The sequence below is a fragment of the Pygocentrus nattereri genome, chromosome 10 (assembly GCF_015220715.1).
Source record: "Pygocentrus nattereri isolate fPygNat1 chromosome 10, fPygNat1.pri, whole genome shotgun sequence".
In the NCBI taxonomy this organism is placed as follows: domain Eukaryota; kingdom Metazoa; phylum Chordata; class Actinopteri; order Characiformes; family Serrasalmidae; genus Pygocentrus; species Pygocentrus nattereri.
In genome coordinates this window covers 15,004,375-15,011,566 of record NC_051220.1, presented here as the reverse complement: position 1 = coordinate 15,011,566, position 7,192 = coordinate 15,004,375, and the positions used below count along the sequence as shown (strand labels likewise).

General features: G+C 39.3%; 1 long non-coding RNA gene across 1 annotated transcript; it reads left to right on the top strand.

The window, feature by feature from the left end:
- Positions 1–3,055: 3,055 nt before the first annotated feature.
- On the top strand, positions 3,056–7,192 carry LOC108436989. The gene is made up of 5 exons (XR_001858576.2): positions 3,056–3,181; positions 3,882–4,131; positions 4,353–4,442; positions 5,905–6,057; positions 6,391–7,192. It is a non-coding gene; the product is annotated as an uncharacterized LOC108436989 (long non-coding RNA).

The window sequence follows — 7,192 nt, the reverse complement described above, 5'->3', positions numbered from 1 at the left end:
GGAATAGAGGATTGGCAGTAATTGGCATGTTGGTAGGTGGGGACTGAAGACCAAAATGATGCCGAAATTGGCGCCAGATATGTAAAGAAGCATTTAAAATTGGGTTAGTAGTAGGTATGCGAACACTGGATGCTAGAGGAGCACATAATAAAGCCATGAGGGATACGGGTCTGGCTGCATCGATTTCCACTGCTGTCCATGCAGGCACCCAATCTCTTAACCCATAATGACCCTCACACCAAAACAGGATACCTTGAATATTTGCCGCCCAGTAATGAAACAGAAAATTTGGAGATGCAAGGCCACCTAAATGCTTAGGACTTTGAATTACCACATGTAGAACTTTGGGGGGTTTCTTGTTCCAGATAAAATTAACTATACATTGATCGATAGTTTTAAAGAACGATTTAGGCAAAAATAAAGGGATTGACTGAAAGAGATATAAGAATTTGGGAAGTACATTCATTTTAACTGAATTGACCCGGCCGATTAAGGACAGAGGAAGAGAAATCCGAGGAGAGCCCATTAGTGCGCAACGACGCTAAAGGAGAAGTGTATAAAAGTTTAATCCATGATATATATATAGGACCGAAACCAAATTTATGCAGTGTGTAAAATATATAATTCCATTCCACACGATCAAAGGCTTTTTCAGCATCTAACAAAAGTAACATTTCTGAGGGTGGGGAAGGAGCTGAAGTATAGAGAATATTCATGACTCTCCTTATATTAAAGAAGGATAGTTTATGGCTTACGAATCCTGTTTGATCAGTATGTATTATACCTCCTAAAACAGCTTGAATGGCTGAAATAATTTTATCCGTGGTTATAGGTAAATCTAATTGCGCTGTATCTGATACACTAATTGTGTTAATTGGGAGATCCTTAAAAAAATGTTCCATTTGGTTTAAGTTAGACCTTGAGTTGGATTCATACAATAAGGAATAAAAGTGCTTAAAGCAAGCGTTAATCTCTAATGGGTCTGTAGTGAGGGTACCGTCCTGCATACGAATCTGGCGTATAAAATTTTGGGCAGATCGTTGCTTAAGCTGAGAGGCCAAAATCTTGCTAGGTTTGTCGCCATGTTCAAAAAAGGATTGTCGTGAACGTAGAAGCATTTGTTCTGCAAGATGAGAGGATAGTAAATTAAATTCAGACTGCAGGGCTGTTCTTTTCTTAAAACTGTCTGGATCAGGGGAAAGGGCACAGAGTGAATCCAACTGCTGAATGTCATTAGCCAACTTCAGTAATTTTTCTTTCCTTTGCTTATTATGAAATGAGACAGGGGAAATAGTGCAGCCTCGAATCACTGCCTTTAGTGTTGTTGATGCGAAAAAATACCTGAATATTAGTAGCGAGATACTGCATAAAATTGCTATCCGATAGCAAGAGGGAGTTAAAGCGCCACAATTTTGGGGTGCATGGTCTATCTGGAAAACGTAATGTCATTAATAAAGTGGCGTGGTCAGAAATAACAATACTGCTATAAGAGCAGGCTGTTACACTAGGTAATAGCGCGTCTATAAAAAAATAATCAATGCGAGAATAGGACAAGTGAACTGATGAAAAAAAAGTATTGTCTAGTGTTCGGATTGAGAAATCGCCAGACATCTGAATGACCATGTGAAACAAGAAAGGACTTTAGTGCTTGCCTAAGATTATTCTGAGAGATTTTTTGGATGATCTGTCAAGATCAGGGTCCATGACACAGTTAAAATCGCCCCCCAAGACAATAAGAATTTAAGTCTGGAAGAAGAGAAATAATTTTTTTGATAAATTTTGAATCATCCCAATTTGGTGCATAGATATTAACTAAAGCAACAGGAGTCTGATAGAGATGGCCTACAATGATAACATATCTACCTGCTATGTCTGAGTGAATTGAACCAGGTGTGAACTGAACACTTTTGCTTATTAAAACTGCTACTCCTCGAGATCTGCACGAAAATTTTGAGTGAAATAGTTGCCCCACCCATCTCCTCTGAATTTTTTTTATGTTCAGAAGGACGCAAATGCGTCTCTTGTAGAAATGCAATATGGGTATGTAAATCTTCGAGATGAGAGAGAACCTTATGTCTTTTACATAGTAAATTTAACCCTCTAACATTCCAGCTAACGAAATTAATTATACCAGCCATATTATAAAGAAAACGAAAGAAATATATAGAGAAATGACAAGGTGGATACGATCAAAACAAAAAGAAAGAAAACAAAACAGGGCAAAGAAAAAAGAGGGAAAAATAATAAACTGAGTGCAAACTAAGAACAAAATAAACAGGGCCACCTTACTAAGTGACTTAGAACACTTCAATAACCTTAACATTACTCTCCTTAACTATGGAGAGGGAACTCCGTGACACATCGTGCGTGCATAGATTTATACATGTACAAAAGCACTAACATGTATCTTAGAACACATTCATATGCACACATTGACTGTTAAACAAAAACAAACAACAACCCGGCCAAACGACAATTTTTTTTTTCCTTGAGTGGAAATATCACGCACATTGTAGGGCGCATCAGACATTTATAGAATATATGAAAATAAATAAGTCCGCTAGGATTTCAATATAGGAAAATGTAATAGAGCCAAAAAAAGTCAGATCTAAAGACAACAGTCATTTCCGAGGTCCAAACGCTGTACCGAGTCCACATAAGGGACAGCAGAGTTACAGTACTAGCTGCTGTAGCTGCATTTAACTATATCAAATAAAACAGACGAGAGTCTCGTACCTCCAGATGAGACTAAAATCAAACCTGTAGTTCAGAAGCCGTGCCAGGTACTGCCTTCAATGCAGGAAGGACTAGAGTTGAGAAACGAAGATGCCTCGGCTGCAGAATCGAATTTGTGCGCAGTCCCGTCAACGGAGAAGATCAGGCGTGCTGGATACTGCATGCGAAACTTCAGACCTGCCTCATGTAGTTTGAGTTTAACTGATTTAAACTCGTTACGAATATTACGTAACTCCGCTGAAAGATCCGGGAAAATATCGACTCTGGAGTCCTTGTAGAAGATGACGGGACAGGCGAAGAATCTCCTCTTTAACCTGAAAGCGGAGAAAACGAAGCACCTGGTTGAGGCTTCGGAACTGGAGCTCGGTGGGCTCGTTCAATCTCCGGTGAAGAGGGGAACTTCGAGGCGCCGAGCAGCTCCGCGAAGAAGGTCCCCATGAAAAGGGTAGGTTGCTAGCCCTCTGCCCCTTCAGGAATGCCGATAATACGGAGATTGTTCCTCCGAGAGAGATTTTCCAGGTCGTCCATTTTCTCTCTAATCCGCCTGTTTTCAGAGTTTTGCACGTTGTTTCGAGTTCTGCGATTCGCCTGTCCATATCCGTGGCAGCAATTTCAACGTCTCGGACTTTTGAGTTGAGGGCAGGTAGCACTAGTCTCACTTTGAGTGTTAGCGTCTTCCATATCCGACGAATCTGTAACGTTTCGCTTGGATCTTGGCATTGCGGAGACACCAATAGTGTTTGTACACCCGAAATAATAAACATGCGGTAAAAGAAAATAGTGAAATGCGCCGAAAGACCGAGAATAATAAAAAAAAGTCACGGAGTGACACTTACTCCAGTGGCGCCATACCGGAAGTCCAGTTTGTTAATTCTTTAATGGAACATTAATCTAACACTTCATCCGCGCGCTAATGTGAGCCAGAGATTGATAATAAAATGTTATATCCACATCTGCTCACAGCAGTAGTTTGTTTTTATATCTTTAAAGGTTAATATTTTTTATGTCACTGTGACATTTCTTGCTCCCACTTTTTAGTTTTTTTTTGGTCTTTGAAGTTGTTCTTTTCATGAACAAAAACACAGTAGCATGTTAATTAATTGTATCATTCAATACCAGTTCTTTTTCTCTTCTCCCTTCTCCAGGTATGCTGGACACTGTGAATTCTGTGCTTCTTCAGCCTAGCGTATCTGCCCGACTGGCAGCAGCTTGGTGCTTGCACTGTGTGGCTATAGCAATACCCGCTCAGGTGGCTGTATTACTGGACCGCTGTTCAGAAAGGCTCAATGCCCTAAAGTCCTGCCCCAAGGCTGTGGATGGGTACGGTGCTGCTATTGCTGCCCCCTGGGAACTGTACAACACTGCCCACTGGGAATACCACACATCAAAGGCAAGGTACGAAATCTTCCTAAACTGTATGTATGTGATTAAATATAATGAAAATTAATAGAACTTTTCGTTTAAGACGTCTTTCATGGTCATGGAAACCCAGCAATACCACCTGAAAGTCTGAAGTTCATAGTTTTTTGTCCTCTTCATTGAATTTGTGTTGCTGTCATAGTTTTAGAGATTATCTCATTCACCCTACTTAAGCACAGGAGTGTACCTTGTAACAGGTGGTGATGGGCTTGGCTGAAGATCTGCTTGGATTTCCTTCCAGAGAACTCGGGGAGGCTGGCTACCACTCAGCGCCCCGATGACCTTAGGTAAACGGGCACTAACTGCACATCCATGATTAGGGCATATGAGTTTATGAAAGTAGTGGGCCCCATTGACCAAACAATCTTAAAGAAGAAATTACTTGTGGCATTCATCAATGTTTTCTTATTTGGGGTTTTTTCTTAGGTAAGAACACAATCTACACACACTCAAGAGCACAAAGGAGCGAATATGTGTTTTAAGAACATGTCATGAATCTGATGTAGACTTATTTTCTTAGGACCTTTCTCAAGAACACATTTAATAAGAAACTGGTGAATGAGGCCAAATTAGTTTTGTTAAACTTTTCACATTTTGCACAGCGCTAAAACCAAAACCAGTCCCTCTTTTGCTTCTGCACATCCCTGTATGATTATGTATGACTTCAGCAAGTACTTATGTTTTTTGATATACTCAGCTCGGGAGTTAAAGCTAAAGTAAAGCAATATATCTGTGGTATTAACTAGATCTGGGGAAAGAAACATAGTGCAGAGTGATTAGGGTTGGGCTCTTTGACAAATTATTGTTAATGTGTTTACATCACAATATGCTTTCCTGATGATGATATGGATATCGTAAGTACTAAAAAAAACTTCCCAACTGAGTGTTTAATTAAAAGTGAGTAATTAGTCCTTTTTAATTGGATTTATTGTAGCATGGTATGTGAATTAGCGTAGTATGTCGAATACAAAGTCCTTAAAAGAAAATCTGTTTACATGGCAGCCATCTTGCCAGTTATTTACAGTCATACAAGATTAGACATCTAACACTTTGAATGTGGAGAGACATAAAAACGTACAACTGAGTACCAAATCTGAGTATCAGAAAACATACTTGAAATCACTGGTAAAATCTCAGTTTGTTACATTTGGCTCAAATAATAAACAAAAAGCATTTTTCAGGTTGTTCTGGCTACTGCACTTGTGCAGATCTCCACAACTGAGGGTTTTCCCCCGCTCACAGCTTAACCAACACGTCGACTGGCTCTTTTTAGTGAAGGGCTGGAGTTCCCTCATGAACATGAGGACATGCAGAGCGTTGCAGACTTTCCCATTTGCTTTCCAATCAGTGACCTGTCTCTGCCTTTATACTGTCTCTGATGCAAATCATTAGAGTCATAGTTTTCAATAATATTTTTTTAAAAGGGGGCACTACTTTGTCCATTTCATCTTATCATATGTCAGAAAAAATATTGTGTTTTAGTACTTGACTTTTTTGAAGTACTGTGATATTACATTTTCCAAATCCACAGTGAAGTGTGTGATACATATACAGTAGATTGGCTTCCATAAAGACTTTTGTGCTTTTTTTTCCAGAAAAGATAGAATACACCATATTAGCTGAACATAAATAATAGAATAAACTGGTATTGATTTGCAATTTATGAACATTGTATTGTATTTAATTGTATTTTGTTTGTATTATATTTTAATTGTGGATAACTGCCCAATGTTGCAAACATTTCTTTAGGGCCCACTGTAGTGGAGCATCATCTCCCCAGAATGCTGTTGTTATGGAAATGTGCCTTCCCTCAGTCTGTTAAGGAGCTGGACAGTGAACTGAGGCGTGGAGACTCTTTCACCTGGCAGGTGACCCTTGAGGGATGCTCAGGAGCACTGTGTGGTGAGTGTGTCATGTGTGTATGACATACTGGGACTGTTTTTGAGCCTTCGTGCATAATGCCCTGACACTTTTTCTAAGTCTAAGCCTCCACATAAATCAGAATCTGTAATGGAGTATATTATCTAGTACAGTAGTGCTGTACTTCACCATTACAATGTATGTGTTGCTAAAGAACAGGCATCACACTCCCCAGACCATGAGATAGCAAGACCATTTTGTTGTAAGGAATGTGATATTTGAAAATTACACACACATACATCTTTTTTGGGTGATACTTAAAAATGACACATTTGATTTTTTATTTGTGCATTTGTTTGTGCATCGTCTTAATAGATAAATTCTCTCAAGCTGTAGAAGTTTCCAGTCATGAAGGAGGCACTGAAGTGATTTGTTTGTCAAGGCAAGGTTAGACTGGGAGGGGGAGCAGATTTTATGAACTGCAGCACAAGCAAACCCAGAAGGAACAGCTGGAGGTGGCCTGGAATGTCTGCCAAATGATTTGCTCAGCCCACTTCTTGGGATCCAAGGCTAATACCAGAGGCATCAGAGCATGTGAAGAAAGGCGACAGCAGCTTTAGGTTCCTTAGCAGAAAACTATGCCCACAGTCAGCAAATGTAGTGACTAAGGAAGGATGTTCAGTGGCCAAGCTGCTGGGCACTTGGAGCTTAGGTATGCAAGAGCATGCAGCGTTTCCCCTGGAATATTTTTAGGCACGGTGGTAAACCCATCACAGGTACCAGTGTTGTCAAGCACACATGGTTTCATGAAACACACAGAGGTCGGTGTAGTGTCATTGCTCAGAGTAATTTTTGAAATATACATGTAAATACAATATGCTACACATCCTGTACACATTTTTCAAGAAATGTTATTGTGATTGATTGTAGGAGTTCATTTGTAGTCAGTTAATTTATATGGAAAGGGTCCAAAGTAGCAGTTGAAAGTACGAACCTGACTTTTTACTGAATTTTTCTTAAGACTAAAATCTGTTTGAGTGACTCTATACCTTAATTATTTTTATTTTATTAAAACAAATGATTGAACCTTTCATTTTGTCACTACTCACTAGGAAATTATAACATGTTTCAGTAGTGACAATTTAAGCTAATTTTAAGTGTAATGCAAAAATGTTAG